The sequence below is a fragment of the Telopea speciosissima genome, chromosome 11 (genome assembly GCF_018873765.1).
Source record: "Telopea speciosissima isolate NSW1024214 ecotype Mountain lineage chromosome 11, Tspe_v1, whole genome shotgun sequence".
NCBI classification, from domain to species: Eukaryota; Viridiplantae; Streptophyta; class Magnoliopsida; order Proteales; family Proteaceae; genus Telopea; species Telopea speciosissima.
In genome coordinates, this window is record NC_057926.1 from 28,584,108 (window position 1) to 28,600,139 (window position 16,032).

The following is a 16,032-nucleotide window of genomic DNA, read 5'->3' on the forward strand; positions in this document are numbered from 1 at the left end:
CCAATGATCAGAGGTTGTTCGTTTCATCGTTTCACATGGACGGGCCAGCACTATAGTGGTACCAGTGGATGCACCGATCGGGCCAATTCACTACCTGGACAGAGTTTACTAAAACTCTAGAGATTCGATTCGGTCCTTCGGAGTTCGATGACCCCCAGGCTGCATTGGCAAAGTTGACGCAGGCGACAATGGTAGCAGAATATCAATCGCACTTTGAGGCCCTTGCCAATCAGATGACTGATCTACCGGCTTCGTTTCTGGTGAGCTGCTTCATATCAGGGTTGCGCTCTGATATACGCAACGAGGTTATGGCCTTTCGGCCAACGACAATGGCATATGCAGTGGGGCTTGCTAGACTGCAAGAAAACAAAATAGCAGAGGTGCACAGGGCTTTCCCACGTTGGTTTGTGGCAATGGTGCGCCCTCCCTTGCTTCCAACAACCCCAATTGTGGCTTCATCTAAGACCCCCTGCTGCTGGTGCCAATGGCTGCCATTCCTATCAAGCGATTGAGCCCCCAGAGATGCAACAGTGATGAGATCGTGGACTCTGCTACAATTGCGATGAAAGGTTTTCTCCGGGTCACAGATGTAAGACGAGACAATTGTTCTTGTTAGAGTATGATAAAGATGAGTCGGAGGATGAGGTTACTGAGGTGGTGGAACCGCCAGACCCGACGACTGGCACCGACGACGTTGCTACAACTATGACAGAGCTGTCGTATCATTCGATGACCGGACTCACCTCCCATACTACCCTTCGATTTACCGGGCATATTGCTGGAACTCCGATACAAGTGTTGATTGACGGCGACAGTACGCATAACTTCATCCAGAGTCGCATAGCCAGACATCTGGGATTACCTGTTGAAGCTATGCCTAATACCACGGTAATGGTGGGTAGTGGAAACCGGTTGATATACGAAGGCCTCATCAAGCAGCTCCTGGTAAGACTCATGCAACACTCTATGGTTATTAATGCCGATGTCCTCCCTCTCTTTGGCGCAGATTTAGTACTGGGGGTACAGTGGTTGGCACAATTGGGGCCTATTATGTTTGACTATGGGAGACTAATGTTGGGATTTCACGATGGATATCGTAAGATCACGCTCTTGGGTGATGCAAGCCTGGTCCCAGCTCAGCTCCAGTACCATGAGTTACAATGAATCATAGAAACAGAGGGATGTGCTGCTCTATTTTGCTTGGATTCCCAGCCCATTGACGCCACACCAGCTACTTGTGAAAATGTTGAGCTCAGAAAATTATTGAACTCATATACTTCAGTGTTTGATGAACCCACACAGCTACCCCCTTCTCGTGCTCAAGATCACCATATCACGTTGCATCCAGGAGCACAACCAGTGAACGTACGTCCCTACAGATATCCCCATTTCCAAAAAGGGGAAATAGAAAGGATGGTTACTGAGATGTTAGCCTCGGGTGTTATACGACCAAGCACTAGCCCCTTCTCATCCCCAGTCTTACTCGTCAAGAAGAAGGATGGTACTTGGAGATTTTGTGTCGATTATCGTACCTTAAATGCAATTACAGTAAGGGATCGGTTTCCCATCCCTATAGTTGATGAGCTCTTCGACGAACTCCATGGCGCGCACTACTTCTCCAAGCTCGACCTTAGGTCCGGCTACCACCAAATCAGAGTGCGTGAAGAGGATGTTGCAAAAATTAGCTTTTCGCACCCATGATGGTCATTTTGAATTCTTGGTGATGCCATTCGGCTTTACCAACGCTCCGTCGACATTTCAAGCTATGATGAACATGGTCTTTTGACCCTATCTCCGACGATTTGTACTGGTGTTTTTTGATGACCTATTGGTCTACAGTGTGACATGGGCAGAGCACTTACAGCACTTGGCTATTGTTCTCCAGACTCTGCACGACCATTAGATATTTGCTAAGAAGCCCAAATGTGTGTTTGGCCAAGCCTCCATTGGATACTTGGGCCACATTGTTTCGGCCAAGGGCATATCAGTGGATCCCAGTAAGATTTTGGTTATGCTACAATGGCCGGTGTCGCAGTCAGTTAAGGAGCTTCGTGGGTTTCTCGGGCTTACCGGATACTATTGTCGCTTCATTCGTGGGTATGCTCAAATAGCTGCGCCCCTCACAAATCTGCTAAAAAGGGGGGCTTTCCATTGGTCTGATCAAGCTCATCGAGCCTTCATAGAGCAGCAAACACCCATGATGTCAACGCCAGTATTGGCATTGCCAGACTTTGAGAAGTCATTCACGGTTGAGGTTGATGCTTTAGGAACAGGGATTGGAGCTGTATTGTCACAGGAGAAACATCCAATTGCTTACTTCAGCAGGAAACTCTCACCCCGGCTGCAAGCTTCCTCCACGTACGTGAGGGAAATGTATGCAATTACACAAGTGGTCACACGGTGGCGCCAATACCTACTGGGGTGTCATTTCACCATCTATACAGACCAAAAGAGCTTGCGTGAGCTCATAGAACAAACCATCCAGACACCGGAGCAGCAACAGTGGCTATCCAAATTGTTGGGGGTACATGTTTGAGATCGTGTACAAGTCTGGTCGTGAGAACAATGCTGCGGATGCCCTCTCCAGAGTGCCAAGCCCTTTCCCAATGCTACTGTCCTTGGTTATGCCCTGATTTGATTTTTTGGATGGGCTACGCCAGGCCGTGGCTAACTCCCCAGAGTTGCAATTAATATGTGAAGGCATTCATGCTAACCAGCCCCAATTCATGGACTATACCCTACGTAATGGACTCCTTTACTACAATAGTCGCCTTGTGCTACCTATGGATTCCCCCCTACGTTAGCACTTCCTCTAGGAATACTATTCCTCACCTCATGGGGGTCACACAGGGTACTTGCACACTCTCAGGCGTATCATAGCCAATCTTTATTGGAAGCACATGAAAGACGACATTAAGAAATATGTAGCAGAGTGTGTGGTCTGCCAGCAAACAAAGACAACAACGTCCTCTCTAGCCGGCCTTCTTCAGCCCTTACCAATCCCTGAGCAAGTGTGGGAAGATGTGTCTATGGATTTCATTATCGGTCTTCCGAATTCTGCTGGCAAAATGGCCATCATGGTCGTCGTTGATCCCCTCACCAAGTTTGGTCATTTTTGCCCACTCTCTAGTCATTTTACAAGCCAACATGTGGTAGAGGTGTTTACAGCCAATGTTATCAAACTTCATGGCCTTCCTAGATCTATTATCAGTGATGGAGATCCCCTCTTTTTGAGTTCCTTTTGGAAGGAGTTATTCAGGCTACAGGGCACTACGTTGGCTATAAGTACAGCCTATTACCCCCAAATGGATGGGCAAACCGAAGTCCTTAACCGATGCTTGGAGATGTACCTTCGTAGCTTTATCTCCAAGGAGCCAATACAATGGGTGAAGTACTTGACCTAGGCGGAGTACTGGTATAACACGGCTCACCATTCAACCATTGGGACAACTCCCTTTCAGGCCTTGTATGGGTGACCACCTCCTACCCTCATCCGTTACATCCCTGATTCTTCCCCAAACTTGGTCGTGGATCAGGACCTACAGAGCTGAGACCAGATTCTACTCCAGCTGAAATGCCACCTCCTCCGAGCTCAGCTGCGCATAAAGCTCCATGCTGATAGGAAGCACACAGATAAGGAATTGCAGGTGGGGGATTGGGCCTTTGTCAAGCTTCGTCCCTATCGCCAAGTCTCAGTGGCTCTACGCCTCAATCATAAGCTCTCGAAACGATTCTTTGGACCCTTCAAAGTTTTGGAATGTGTGGGCAAGGTTGCTTACAAGCTTGACTTACCGGCGACAGCGCAAGTACACCTGGTCTTTCACATCTCTATTCTCAAATAGTTCATTGGGTCGACAGAACCACAACCTCTCCCCTTCCCTCCATCGTCCACCTCATTTGCTCCGGCCGTAATTCTTCAGGATCAGGAGTTACTATGCCATGGCCAGAGGATCCCACAAGTATTGGTGCAGTGGTCTGGGCTACCATTGGAAGAGACTACTTGGGAGGATATCTCAGTGTTGACTCAGCTATTCCCATCCTTAAACCTTGAGGACAAGGTTGCTTCACATGGGGATGGTAATGTTACGATTCCACCTGGCGAGGACCATGATGTGACTAGTGACATGGCCAAGGGCCCATCCATTGGGGTGAGCATGCATCGCACACAAAGGAGAAATAGGAAACAGCCAGCTAGGCTAGAGGATTACGTATAAGATAAGGGGAACAATAGAGAGTATGTAGGGTATGCTGAATGTATAGGGAACAGGTGTTCGTGGCTGTTAGGGAAAGGTTGTTTGTTGTCAGGGGGTATCAGAGTTAGTTAGAGGTTTATATAAGGTTGTACGTGGATCATTTGAAAGGCATGAATACAGTTTGCTTCTTCCCTCTCCTTCTTCCTTCTTTCCCTCTCTTCACTTTTCTCTCTTCTTCTCTCCTTCCTTCTGGTTCTCAGACCTAAGCTAATAATTTAGTGCTTTCGTTGAGAGTAACCATAGCTGAGGGAACTCGACTGCAACAGATCGATGACACTCTCTGACGAATGGGTACCACCATGGCAGAGCATGGCGAGATTACAGAGCAACAACGATCCTTGTCTGATTTGATTGTTCAATTTACAATAATGGATGGCAGGTTGGAGCAAGTTTCATGACTCGCTACCACGGCTCCAAATCTACAAACCGAGGACACGACAGCGACCTCTGGTGTGAGGGGCATCCTGGTGTTAAACACAAATGCCCCTATTTAGACGAGGACTATCCAGCTCGTGTTCCCACACTTTGATGGCATTGATCCGATCGGGTGGATCTTTAAGGCGGAGCGCTTCTTCGCCTATCATGGAACCCCCGACGATCAGAGGTTGCTCGTTTCGTCATTTCACATGGACGGGCCGGCACTACAGAGGTACCAGTGGATGCACCGATCGGGCCAGTTCACTACTTGGACAAATTTTACTAGAACTCTGGAGATCCGATTCGGTCCTTCGAAGTTCGATGACCCCCAGGATGCATTGGCAAAGTTGACACAGGCGACAACGGTAGCAGAATATCAATCTCACTTTGAGGCACTTGCCAATCGGATTACTGATCTACTAGCTTTGTTTCTGGTTAGCTGCTTCATATCAGGGTTGTGCTCTGATATACGCAATGAGGTTATGGCTTTTCGGCCAACGAAGATGGCATATGCAGTGGGGCTTGCCAGACTGCATGAAAACAAAATAGTAGAGGTGCGCAGGGCTTTCCTACGTTCATTTGCGGCAATGACGCGCCCTCCCTTGCTTCCAACACCCCCAACTGTGGCTTCATCTAAGACCCCCTACTATCGACACCAACGGCTGCCATTCTTATCAAGAGATTGAGCCCCACAGAGAGGCAGCAGCGACAAGATCGTGGACTTTGCTTCAATTGCGATGAAAGGTTTACTCTGGGCCACAGATGTAAGATGAGAGAATTGTTCTTGTTAGAGTATGATGAAGATGAGCCGGAGGATGAGGTTATTGAGGTGGTGGAACCGCCAGACCCGGTGACCGACACCGATGACGTCACTGCAACTACGATAGAGCTGACGTATCATTCGATGATCGGACTCACCTCCCCTACTACCCTTCAATTTACCGGGCATATCGCTGGAACTCCGATACAAGTGTTGATTGACGGCGTATGCATAACTTCATCTAGAGTCGCGTGGCCAGACATCTGGGATTTCCTGTTGAAGCTGCGCCTAATACCACGGTAATGGTGGGTAGTGAAAATCGGTTAAAATGCGAAGGCCTCATCAAGCAGCTCCCGGTAAGACTCATGCAACACTCTATAGTTATTGATGCCTATGTCCTTCCTCTCTTTGGCACAGATTTGGTACTGGGGGTACAGTGGTTGGCACAATTGGGGCCTATTATGTTTGACTATGGGAGACTGATGTTGGAATTTCACGATGTAGATCACAAGATCACGTTTGTGGGTGACGCGAGCCTTGTCCCAGCTCAGCTCCAGTACCATGAGTTACGATAAATCATAGAAACAGAGGGATGTTCTGCTCTATTTCGCTTGGACAGTTAATAGCCACCCAAGCTAGAGGTGGGCATGGCCAAACAATAGGAGAAGAAACTAAAAGAGAGAACACAATATCGATCCTTCGGCGAGCAAATAAAATCTTGTTGACACTTGAATCTAATAGGCAAATCTCCATAGCAGAGAATCGAGAGCTTGTTTCATGTATGGTGCGCTGCAGAACATGCCATGAGCTACACTCTTGTTATTGAAATGTCCTACTATTCCGCTCTAACCAAATCCGATACAGCATGGACACCATACTGAATCTTCTTATGTGGGACAGGGTTGATTCCTCCTTGAAGTGCTGCGACATCCAATCGATTTCCCCCTGCCAAGTTAGTAAAACATCTCTAGAATAACCTCTAAGTTGAAAAATGCATTTCCAAATTGCGGAAGTGATGGTACATTGGGAAAAGAGGTGGTCTATTGTTTCAGGGGCACTTTTGCATAGAGGACAAGTAGTGTCAAGGATCCACATCCTCTACTTCCACTATATGTACTTCCATCCTACTTCCCTCGCTTCTCAGCCCGCCACTTGTCTTTTTGAGCATCCAATGACTGGGATTCAATGAAGTCAAAATTTTTTGAATTTCACTTTAGCCCTATCTGAACCACTATAAACCCACTCAAACTAACCCAATCCATTTGGTTCTTATCGATCAAACCAAACCAAAGTCCATTTTCAAAACCCTAACTTAAAATCATCTACATCGTTTTGCTCAAGTTCAAACCCTTCTTCCCAAACGAAGAGAAGAACTGCCGTTGCTGCTCTCTTCTCCCATCAAACCGCCGTTCCATGAACGAAGAAGATTGATGGGGAAGAAGGTGAGTTTTGAACGACCTTTCTTCCCAAATCCAACACAAACTGCCGTTGCTCTGCTCTCGGACCCTTCTTCTCATTCCTCTTCTTCTTCCCACAAACTCATAAGCAACAAACATTGAATAGAGCTGAAGAGAAATTAGAGAGTTGGGTTGCCAGCCACTTTACTTACTGCTACCACACATCTTCAGGAATCAGGAAAAAATCAAAAGCATTCAAATAATGAAATCTAAAATTTAAAGAAAAGGAAAACAAATTTATTGTTGCTAAGACAACGATGACATCAATCGATATTCCAAACAGAAAAAAAATCTGTTAATCACACCTCTTCTTCCCTTTCCTTCCACTCTGTTCATCGCTTTCTTGCCCTAAACCACCTTCTTCTCCCTTCTCGTCTCATCTGAATAAGAAAAAAAATCAAGAGATATACAACATAGGTCAAAGAAAATCTCAAATTACAATCTTTGATCACACTCAAACAAATCCTTCTTCAATGACCATGAGGATTGGAGCTGAATCAACTATATATTAAGTGATAATTAAATTTTCCATCTTCAATCGAGAAACAAGTGGAGAATATTTGCAGAAATTAAACTCAATCTCATTACGTAACAATTTTGTCAATCTCTTTTGGTTAATTGGGAGGTAAAACCCGTACGAATCCCCTAAAAAATCTTGAACTATCCAACAGTATCAACAAAAAGAAGATGATACCCAAGGTAGAAGAAAGAGAAAATTTATCAACCACTATAGAGTATTTCTGTTTTCTTTACACAGATTTCTTACAGAGCTAATTCTATAGTTTTCCACATCCGATTTCATCCACTCTTTCAACCCTTAACATCTGGAGAAAAGGAAAGAAGTGTGGGTACAGAGGTTCAGACGATAAAGAAGTTCGACGCAGGTTCGAACAAGAAACCACCGCCAATGGCTGTCATTGCCAAGAAACTTGATGAGGAGATGGAACCGGTGGCGTTGAACCGAGTAGCGGCAGATGTGAGACAAGCCATACAAAAGGCACAGTTGGCTAAGAAGATGAGTCAGGCCGATCTGGCTAAGCAGATCAACGAGAAGCTACAGCTGGTTCAGGAGTACGAGAACAGGAAAGCTGTTCCTAACCAAGCTGTGTTAGGGAAGATGGAGAGGGTCTTAGAAGTCAAGCTGAGAGGAAACTCAGGGTCGGGAAAGTGTAAGTGAATGTGATGGATTCCGAGTTATAGGTGAAGTTGTCCTGTGTCAGTTCATTTTCATTCTACCGCCAGAGCTTCAGTTGCTGCTACATTCTGAACCACCGAGACGGCCAAGACCATGAGGATCACAGTGGCGAAGAGTCTCATCTTCAATGACTCCATCTTTGCCCCCTCAATTTGCCTGCCCCTCAATTTCCTCAATTCCATCTAATAGGGGGTGGAAATGACCACCCTATCCCCTACCCAAACACACTGCCCGAAGTGGGGTCCACCTCACTCTATTAGATGGAATTGAGGAAATTGACGGGCAGCCAAATTAAGGTGATATTTTTCCCCATTTCTGTCTCTTCTTCTTCAATGGACTTTGGTTTGGTTTGATCGATAAGAACCAGTTGGGTTGGGTTGGATTGAGTAGGGTTTATAGTGGTTCAGATAGGGCTAAAGTGAAATTCAAAAAATTTTGAATTCATTGAATCCCAATCGTTGGATGCTCAAAAAGACAAGTGGCCGGCTGAGAATCGAGGGAAGTAAGATGAAAGTACATATAGTGGAAGTAGAGGATGTGGATCCGTAGTGTCAATGGCCATACCACACGAAGCCAGCCTACACCGTGTCATAAGCCGCTGCCTTATCGCCAACCATGCAATAAAAGAGAATCTAGGTTGAATGGTCAAGAACCAAACCAGGTAATACCATGCAACCTTCTCTCCCTGTTCCTGCACCACCTCCCAAACAAATCTGAGGGTGAAGGATCCATTAGAGAAACAGGGAGAGACCAGATAGAATGTCTACACAACCACCTAGGATTCAAAACAACACCCAACCGTTGGTTGCATTATTTGCTATGTTCCACACCTATCTCATTACAGCATAACGGTTCCAATCATCCAACTGCCTCAACCCCAATCCACCCTCATCCTTTGGCTTGCATACATGTTTCCAAGCCACTTTGTATGCACCTGAATCAAAGTACCCCCACCAAAAAAACCTTGCCATCATACGCTCCAACCTTTTGAGAATACTCTCTGGAACTTGGAGGGCGTTCAGCCAATATGAAATCACACCCATAATTACCAATTGAAGAAGCCCTAAACACCCAGCATAAGATAGCGCTTTGGCCTTCCACGACGATAGGCGCTTCTCCACTTTGTTAATCACCTCAATGAAGTCGTGAGCATGAAGTAATCTTGAAGACAATGTCACGCTCAAAAATTTAATGGGAAAGTGACCCTCATCAATGCTTAGCGTCTAGCGAAAGAACTCCACCATCTCAGTAGGGTTGTTGGCAAAGAATATGGTGGATTTGTCTTTATTAATAAAGAGCCCTGATAACAAAGAGTACCGATGGAATAGCTGATCCAGAAGGACAGGATTAACCTTCAATGGGTGGCATTTTCTCTTAGGGAGGTTTCAACCGATAGACGTTCAGTTCTATTTCTATAAATTTGTTTAGGGATAGCACTATAACTGTATATGGACGTGGACTTGTTTATTTCATCCTTATTAATTCTTAGTCATCGTTTTGAGAAGCTTACATGTGATCTTAAGCAAATTGAAGAAATAAAACCATGAAATTCAATTCATCATGGTTTTGTATTATAAGTTGCTTTCAAAAGTAAGGAATACCTTAGATTTCATAATAGTGAAATGATCCACAACACTACTAATGAAACCATCTCGTTAGAAACAATTAAAGTTCTCCCTTTTCTGTCAGGATTAGAACCGTTTAGGAACTAGTACCATCTTTCAACAATTTACCGTTCCACGGAATCTGAATTAGGCACCGAAGAGTCCCTCCCTCGGAGTTTGCTCTAGGTCTCTTCTGTGCCCTTCGCCTTTTGTAGGTCGTCCATATCACCCACTCAGATTCTGAACACAACAAATTGGCGCCGTCTGTCAAAACAGAAAGAGTTAAATAGCAGTCAACATTGAGGGCCTGCTTGATAACCTATCTGTTGTTTATGTGCTGAGAAACAGCAAAAACAGTTTTTTTCGTCTCTGTGAGAAACAGCTTTTGTAGCATTTGGTAAACTTGTTCTGGAAACGTTTTCAGAACACCATTGGAACAGTAATATTGGTGTTTGATAAAATCTGTTTCCGGAAACATGTTCTTATATTGTTACCAATAATTGCCCTACTACTTTCCTAAATCAAAATCCATAGATAAAAATTGTGCTTTGTATAACAAAATAGGTGAGCTAGAAATCGGAGTTCTCCACAGTCTATCATTAAATTTTGTCACAACCAGCCACTCAAGCCTAACAAGTTGACAATTTGAATAAGTTAAGGTTGTTATTAATTAAAAATAGAGCCCCAAAGAGAAGACAAGAGCACTTAGGCCATCTACTTAGGCTTTTGTAAAGAAGAGAAAAATGCTAAATAAAAAACACAGGACAAGATTCCAATTCAATAGCCATAGATAAAAATTGTACCAAATATCATAATACTCTCTCCAAAATACAAAGCTAATTACCGTGAATTATAGAAAGGTTCCCCTCCCCCTTCTATAAAAACCATCATTTTGCATGACTTTTATTTCTCAGTTTTGAAGTTTAGATTTACTGCCTATAGCCTCTCGGCAAATAAGGCTGTTCAATGACATTCTTTATAGCCGATGGTTCTTGGCTCTTCACTCTTTTCCTATAGAAGACGATGATTTTGCTCTTGAGAGCTTGATGGTTTTTCACTCAAGCAAGTGAAATGAAGGAACTCTTGCTTTTTTACACCAAAAATTATCGGGCACAATTTTGTCCAACTTGTGCCAAAAAACGTGAAAACATGTTGGACATGTTCCGTCAAACCTGTTCCATGACCCATAAATTTTAATTTATTTTTCTAAAAATACTAAAAACAAAACAGGTTTATCAAGTGGTATTTAGGGTGTCTTTTCGTTTCTCAAAACAGAAAAACACCAAAAATAGTTTATGGGAAGGTTATCAAGCGGACTCTGACATTCATCATGAACAGGCTGCATGCGTTGCAGGAAGTTCCCCGGAGAATCAGACAGTACCTATGTGCAACCATGGGAGTCAACAATCTGAACAGGCTCCAGAAAATCAAGTTGAGATTCTTCCAATAGCGCCTCACAACGCCAATTGCGGTGGTAAAAGCTGAAGTTGTTGAACTCAACAAACCTATCGCTGACATAACCAGGCCAAACCTGGTCCTGATCAACCTAATCAACAAGCCCCAGTGACTTAGGCATAATTCAATGCTCTACAGCAACAACTTTACAACCTAACGTAGGCTTTTGATTAGCAAAATTTAAGGGCAATTAATCTAGCACATTCACATGAGGCACCACCCCCAAGTAGTCCAGAATATTCAGAACAGCAAGCATAGCAATTCGGGATCCACCAATTTGGGCCTCAACCCTAGGAATCACATGAGCCAAAAGCGGTCTAAACTCGAGGGTCACCAGAATGAAACAGTCTCAAAGCGGCAGTCAGAAGAACCTCGTAGGTTTCCTTTCATGAATATCCAATGGAAAGAATTCTTTTGTAGTTATGAATTTATATTGTATATATGTTAAAAATGCTAACAAAATAGAACTCTTTTGAAAAAAATGAAATTGGAACGCCCTCTTCGCAAATGATGTAATAAGGAAAATATAGTAAAAAGGAGTGCTCCAAAGGAATAAATTATTAAAAGCATTTGCTATTGTTTTTCCTCTTGATACTTTCTAGCTTTTTATTTGTTTATCTTCCATTGTTTGGGGAAAGTATTCATACATGGCTGTATAAGCCGTGTATGTGAGAGGGTGGGAGTTTCAAGGCATTAATTGATAGGTGGGGGTTTATGAATTTTCCAATTCTTTGTGAGGGGACATGACCGTGCATACTGTAATGACCAAGGCAGAAGATCCGGCAGGTCGGACCAATGTGTTGCGTGTGCAAATCTCCGATGCTTGGTTCGCCCACGGATGAGCCTACAAAGACCAAGTGATGAGCACAAGAGAGCCAGTGTGGCTCTGGCCTAGGATTCTCCGATACTAAAGTTAGATCCCCAGTGCAACAGCGTAATTGCTAGTAAAAGTGAGATGAGCAATAGAGTCCCATACCTTAGTATTTATAGAGGGAGATGAGGCGGTTGGAGGAGTCCTAGTATGGTAAGAGTCCTTGTTTGGTAAGGCTCTTCCCCGCGGAGCGGAGTGGAGTGGAGAGTTTCCTTCGGGGTCGGACTCTTGTTAAGGTAAGAGTCCTAATGGGAGTGTGATTCGGTATCGTGATGAGATCGTGACTCGATTCTTATCCCGTGATTCTCGGGTGGGGTTGATGTGGCGCCGTGATCTCCGGTGGGGCGCTATGGTAGCCTTTGTGGAGAGCTCAACCTCGGTCTGTATGACCTGAGGGTCATCACTAGTTGTGTGGGCTTGGCCACGCCATGGTGCTCCAATCGAGGCTGACCTGCGTAGGCTCGGACCATGGGGTTGGCGGGTATGCAGCTCAGCTGTGATGGGGATCTCTGGGTGAGTACCAATCTATCATGCCGTTCGGCCAGAGATCGGCCAAAGAGCTCAGCCTACTAGGCCTACCTCGTCGGACCTGTACAGGTTCGGCTCAGCGTCTGGTTGACTTGGATGTGTCTAAGAGCTCGGCCAAGCAGTAAGGTTTATCAAAGATCGGGTCGGCCCGGTCTTCCGCTTAGCTCAGGTCGGTTCTTGGAATGACCTTGGCTCGGCCATGTGGCAGCTTCTTGTTGGTGGGATGTTTTATGCCTCATCACAGGCCCCCCACTCATCAGGGATCGGCTCGGCACTGATGAGTGAAGTTTCCTGGTCTGCTTGTCTGAAAGATTTTTACGGCTGAGCCGAGCTCATTTTGTTGAGGATTTGACATTGTACGGTCTAACAGTTGGGCGTCAGTGCCACATCAGCAGAGTCATTGTGGCAGGCTCAAGAATTTGAATCGTCTTTTAATCTGGACCATTGAGTTATGCTGAGCTCTCCTTGGCCGTTGGATCAGTTCAGCCCAAGAGTTATAAATAGGCGACTCCTAACTGTTCATTCTTCACTGCTCCAAGTTATTGACTTCTCGACAAGCTCGGATTTCTCAGCTCTGCAGTGCTCGGTGCTTTTCTGTTCGTGATTAGCTCGGCTTTTGCTTCGTTCGTGTTCAGCTCATCTTTGGCTCTTCTTCAATCAGTAAGTCCTCTCCGCCCAGTATGTTAGTTGGTAGTAGTCACATGGGCGAGCCGCTTGCCGGGGTGACAGAGGGTGCGAGTCTAAGCTGAGAGCTCCTCGCTCGTTCTCCCACAGTAGACTTGTTGGGCTCGACTTTGGATGAGCCTGATGTAGTGGAGCCTCGTCAGGCCGAGGTTGCCGAGCCTCCGTTGCCCCTAGAGTCTGGCCTTGTGGCCCAACCAATTTCCGGGGATCGAGCCGAGAACTCTGGATCATCCTCGTCTGATGATGAGGAGTCAAGTGAGGGCGATTCTTCAGAAGTGGGGGTTGGTTTGGTCAGCTTGTCCGCTAACGCCCCTGAGCCCGAAGAAGGGAGTGTCAGCACTGTCTCTAGCACGATCACAAATACCGACCTCAACTATCTCAGGATGACCTATGCCATCCCCGAGAACATCCAGTTCTGAGCTCCCAACCCAGGGGAGATGGCGTGCTTCATCAAGCCCGGCGAGGTGGCTTTGTACGAGCTACCATTCAAGTACACGTTCAGGCTCCCCGTCCTTGACCTGGTGGACCAGATCTTGGACCACTTCTACCTATCCCAAGGTCAGCTGGTGCCAAACTCTTGGCTGGCCGTGTATGGCTTCTACGCCCTGTTTTGCGAGATGGGCCGAGGTGCAAGCGTGGCGCTTTTCTCTCAGCTCTTTTTCTTAAAGAAGTCCCCAGAGAAGCGGTGGTACTATTTCAGCCGCCGATCTGGGAAGAGTGCGGCCCTGGGCGGCCATAAATTTTTGGTCGGTACGTCGAGCTTCAATAAGTATTGGAAGCCTCATTTTTTCTTTGCTTCCATTCCAAACAGCCCTCCCCGAGCCGAGTGGAAGGAGATCAACTTGAACTACGTCAATAGGGTACTGCCCCTGACCGAGAATGAGCTGACCTCGCTCGACTTGATCCCCCAGTGTCAGTCCCTCGATGTCCTCCAGCTTCAGGATGAGGGGTTCCTTCAAAGATGGCATATGACCCCTGGTAGGAGCCCGAGCTGACCCCTTTACTTAGTCTTCTTTTCTTTTTTGGTTTGTTTCTGACGTTTTTTCTTTCTTGCAGTGGTTGGCCATATTCCCCCAATGGATTCAGCTCGGCTTAGGGCCGAGACCATTGCGGACTGGAGGAAGAAGAACACCGAGAAGAAGTCTTGGGGCGAGTCTTCCAAGGCTCTCAAGGGCAAGGCTGTGTTGCCGAGCCCGTCAGATGCCGTGGTCGGCCTTGAGGCCGAGAACAGCACGGACCCAATGGGGTCTCCAAGGAAGGGAAAAGGTCAGAAATGCGAGAGGAGCCCGCCGAGGGACACCAAACGTCAGAAGCTCTCGGTCAGTCTGACTAGTGGTGGTCTTCCGCCCGTGGCCTCACCCCCCAACATCTCCCTATATGTCTTGGGGAGGGCCTCGGCCAGCAATGTTTCGGTGAGGCCGACCTAGAGCTTCTTCCCAGGGGACTCGGTATTGATGTCCTTCGCGCACACCAAGGAATGGCTAGATGCAGGTCGGCTACCGATCGACAGGGAAAAGCTCGAGGTGCTGTCTGACCCCGAGCTCCTCTCCACCTTGTTTCAAGACTTTAATATGGTAAGTTTCCTGTTCGGCCCTTGTGATTAGATCCGACCTGTGTAACCCGACCTGACTTTTGTTCTAATGCTTTCTTGTAGGGCTTCACTAAGGCAATGGAAACCATGTTTCGTTTTGAGCGGCTCTTGACCGAGAACCACTCCTTGGGCGTCTAGTGTAAAAAAGCTTACCAGGATGCCGTTCAGAGGCGTTGGGAGACTCAAGAGAAGCTTACTACCGTCGAGGCTAAGGTAAAGAGCTCTAGGGCCGAGGTGACCAGGCAGAAGGAGAAGGTCAAGGCTCTGCAGGCCCAGCTCGACGAGGTGAGGGAGAAGGCCAAGGAGGACCTAGCTCTGGCTCGGGATGAGGCGATTAACGACTACCTCCAATCGAAGGAGTATGCTGACGTGTGCCATGAGATCAAGAAGCCTCCTTATGCCGATGGTTTTGAGGCAGGCCGGGTTGATCTCTTGGCCGAGATCAAGGCTGCCTATCTCGATCTCAATCTCTCGTGCTTTGACGATGATGCGACTACTTTTGTCGAGGAGTTGGGAGATTAGGAGGGCACCGAGGTCACGCAGGCTCTGCTAACTGAGGACCCTACGTAGGCCGACCCCCTCGCCCTCGACGCTAAGCCCCAATACCAACTTGCCGAGCATACTACCGTGGTGGTCGCCGAGGTCGCTTCTAAGTCTGCTGTCGAGGAGATTGAGATGTAATTATTATTGTTTTTTCTCTTTTTTTTTTTTTTTTTTGCTGGGCCGAACTGCCCACTTTGTAACCATGCCGAGCAGTCGGCTTATACTGAATGAAAGTCTCTTTTCCTCAAAATTTGCCTAAGTGTTTTAGCTCGGCAATCTTAGCCTTCTTTTCCTTGTGTATGTTGTTCCATTTGATGTTGTGGCCAAGCTGACGACCCATTCCGTTAGCCGAGCTTAAGGACTTAGCTATTTTTTAGCCAAGCTTTACTCAGTCGTCGGTTCGGCCATGCCATATCCGAGGTCAGGAAGACTTTCGCCTTGGTTAATTAATTCACTATTCCTAGCGGTCAGATAAGATCTGCTACCATATAAGCGGCTGAGCGGCCGAGCAGCCTCCCTGGCTGAGCGTAATGCCTTAGCTTAGTTTTAGACTTTGTTCAGCTCGGTCAAGGGGAGAGTTTGCTCTTGTTGGTTCAGACGTCGGCCAATCTTTGTGGGCTGGTCTTATGACTTGATTGCCGACCTATGAGGGTCGGTCTTTGAGGTCGGCCAGG

At 46.4% G+C, this 16,032-nt stretch overlaps 1 long non-coding RNA gene across 1 annotated transcript in view; it reads right to left on the reverse strand.

Moving 5' to 3' along the window:
• The window catches only part of LOC122646511, a 17,857-nt gene extending 4,193 nt beyond the window's left edge, over positions 1-13,664 (reverse strand). The window contains exons 1-2 of the long non-coding RNA XR_006330634.1: positions 13,653-13,664; positions 8,759-8,761 (exon numbers count right to left, since the gene is read on the reverse strand). This is a non-coding gene — a long non-coding RNA (uncharacterized LOC122646511). The remainder of the gene's footprint in view (positions 1-8,758; positions 8,762-13,652) is intronic.
• Between the last annotated feature and the right edge of the window lie 2,368 nt (positions 13,665-16,032).